The following is a 3,715-nucleotide window of genomic DNA, read 5'->3' as shown; positions in this document are numbered from 1 at the left end:
AGTGTACCCGATTTAATTTTAAGAGTTTAATCTTTTCTTTTTCTTTTTCAGATGTTCGCGTTTGGTTTTTCGAGATTCTATAGTTGATGATCTGCTATTTTCTTTCAAGTTATTTTCCTCTTAGGAGTTTATCCGCCCCTGAGGGGTTTTTAACCCGAACTCCGCGTGAATCGCGTCTTTATTCGCGTTTTGGCTTTATAGTCCTTTTGGTTTTGAATTTTCCACTCACTTTTTACTTTTATATATACTCATACTTATTATTTCGAGTAAGAATAAATTAAAGTAAAACTCGCGAGTGCGGTTGAAATTTTCGCGTTTCTATGCTCTCTTACGATGTTAGCTCGGTGAGATTTCGATTCGCTCTCATCCTCTATACTATCCTATCCTCTATCCTATCCTCTATCCTATCCTCTATCCTATCCTATCCTCTATCCTATCCTATCCTCTATCCTGTCCTATCCTTTATCCTATCCTATCCCCTATCCTATCATATCCTCTATCCTATCCTATCCTCTAACCTATCCTTTCCTCTATCCTATCCTATCCTCTATTCTATCCTATCCTCCATCGTCTCCTGTCCTCTATCCTATCCAATCCCCTATCCTGTCCTCTACCTTATCCTATCCTCTATCCTATCCAATTACCTATCCTATCCTCTATTATATCCTTTCCTCTATCCTATCCTATCCTCTATCCGATCCTCTATCCTATCCTATCCTCTATCCTATCCTCTATCCTATCCTCTATCCTATCCTATCCTCTATCCTATCCTATCCTCTATTCTATCCTATCCTCTATCATATACTATCCTCTATCCTATCCTATCCTCTATCCTATCCTATCCTCTATCTGATCCTATCCTCTATCCTCTATCCTATCCTATCCTCTATCCTATCCTATCCTACATCCTATCCTATCCTCTATCCTATCCTCTATCCTATCCTCTATCCTATCCTCTATCCTATCCTATCCTCTATCCTATCCTATCGTCTATCCTATCCTATCCTCTATGCTATCCTCTATCCTATCCTATCCTCTATCCTATCCTACCCTCTATCCTATCCTATCCCCTATCCTATCCTCTATTCGATCCTATCCTCTATCCTATCGTATCCTCTATCGTATCCTATCCTCTATCCTATCCAATGCTCTATCCTATCCTCTATCCTATCCTATCCTCTATCCTATCCTATTCTCTCTCCTATCCTATCCTCTATCCTATCCTATCCTCTATCCTATCCGATCCTTTATCGTATCCTATCCTCTATCCTATCCTCTTCTCTATCGTATCTTATCCTCTATACTATCCTCTCTCCTCAGTCCTATAATATCCTCTATCCTATCCTATACTCTATCGTATCCCATCCACTATCCTATCCTATCCTCTATCCTATCCTATCCTCTATCCTATCCTATCCTCTATCCTATCCTATCCCCTATCCTATCATATCCTCTATCCTATCCTATCCTCTATCCTATCCTTTCCTCTATCCTATCCTATCCTCTATTCTATCCTATCCTCCATCGTCTCCTGCCCTCTATCCTATCCAATCTCCTATCCTATCCTCTATCCTATCCAATGCCCTATCGGATCCTCTATCCTATCCTATCCTATCCAATCCCCTATCCTATCCTCTATTCGATCCTATCCTCTATGCTATCCCATCCTCTATCCTATCCTATGCTCTATCCTCAATCCTATTCTCTATCCTATCCTATCCTATATCCTACCCTATCCTCTATCCTATACTATACTCTATCCTATCCTATCCTCTATCCTATCCTATACTCTATCCTATCCTATCCTATCCAATCCCCTATCCTATCCTCTATTCGATCCTATCCTCTATCCTATCGTATCCTCTATACTATCGTATCCTCTATCCTATCGTGTCCTCGATCCTATCATATCATTCATCCTATAATATCCTCTATCCTATCCTATACTCTATCCTATCCCATCCACTATCCTATCCTATCCTCTATCCTATCCTATCCTCTATCCTATCCTATCCTCTATCCTATCCTATCCCCTATCCTATCATATCCTCTATCCTATCCTATCCTCTAACCTATCCTTTCCTCTATCCTATCCTATCCTCTATTCTATCCTATCCTCCATCGTCTCCTGTCCTCTATCCTATCCAATCCCCTATCCTGTCCTCTATCGTCCCCTATCCTCTATCCTATCCAATCCTCTATCCTAACCTATCATCTATCCTATCCTATCATCTATCCTATCCTATCCTCTATCCTATCCTATCCTCTATCCTATCCTCTATCCTATCCTCTATCCTATCCTATCCTCCAACCTATCCTATCCTCTATCCTATCCTATCCTCTATCCTATCCTATCCTCTATCCTATCCTATCCTCTATCCTATCCTATCCTCTATCCTATCCTATCCTCTATCCTATCCTATCCTCTATCCTATCCTCTATCCTATCCTATCCTCTATCCTATCCTATCCTCTATCCTATCCTCTATCCTATCCTATCCTATCCTCTATCCTATCCTCTATCCTATCCTATCCTCTATCCTATCGTATCCTCTATCCTATCCTATCCTCTATCTTATCCTATCCTCTATCCTCTATCCTATCCTATCCTCTATCCTATCCTATCCTCTATCCTATCCTATCCTCTATCCTATCCTATCCTCTATCCTATCCTATCCTCTATCCTATCCTCTATCCTATCCTCTATCCTATCCTATCCTCTATCCTATCCTATCGTCTATTCTATCCTATCCTCTATCCTATCCTATCCTCTATTCTATCCTATCCTCTATCATATACTATCCTCTATCCTATCCTATCCTCTATCCTATCCTATCCTCTATCCTATCCTATCGTCTATCCTATCCTATCCTCTATCCTATCCTATCCTCTATCCTATCCTCTATCCTATCCTCTATCCTATCCTATCCTCTATCCTATCCTATCGTCTATCCTATCCTATCCTCTATGCTATCCTCTATCCTATCCTATCCTCTATCCTATCCTATCCTCTATCCTATCCTATCCTCTATTCTATCCTATCCTCTATCATATACTATCCTCTATCCTATCCTATCCTCTATTCTATCCTATCCTCTATCATACACTATCCTCTATCCTATCGTATCCTCTATCCTATCCTATCCTCTATCTTATCCTATCCTCTATCCTCTATCCTATCCTATCCTCTATCCTATCCTATCCTCTATCCTATCCTATCCTCTATCCTATCCTATCCTCTATCCTATCCTCTATCCTATCCTCTATCCTATCCTATCCTCTATCCTATCCTATCGTCTATTCTATCCTATCCTCTATCCTATCCTATCCTCTATTCTATCCTATCCTCTATCCTATCCTATCCTCTATTCTATCCTATCCTCCATCGTCTCCTGTCCTCTATCCTATCCAATCCCCTATCCTGTCCTCTACCTTATCCTATCCTCTATCCTATCCAATTACCTATCCTATCCTCTATTATATCCTTTCCTCTATCCTATCCTATCCTCTATCCGATCCTCTATCCTATCCTATCCTCTATCCTATCCTCTATCCTATCCTCTATCCTATCCTATCCTCTATCCTATCCTATCCCCTATCCTATCATATCCTCTATCCTATCCTATCCTCTATCCTATCCTTTCCTCTATCCTATCCTATCCTCTATTCTATCCTATCCTCCATCGTCTCCTGTCCTCTATCCTATCCAATCTCCT

The sequence above is a fragment of the Halictus rubicundus genome, unplaced genomic scaffold, assembly GCF_050948215.1.
Source record: "Halictus rubicundus isolate RS-2024b unplaced genomic scaffold, iyHalRubi1_principal scaffold0192, whole genome shotgun sequence".
In the NCBI taxonomy this organism is placed as follows: Eukaryota; Metazoa; Arthropoda; class Insecta; order Hymenoptera; family Halictidae; genus Halictus; species Halictus rubicundus.
Note: the sequence above shows the minus strand (reverse complement) of the source record.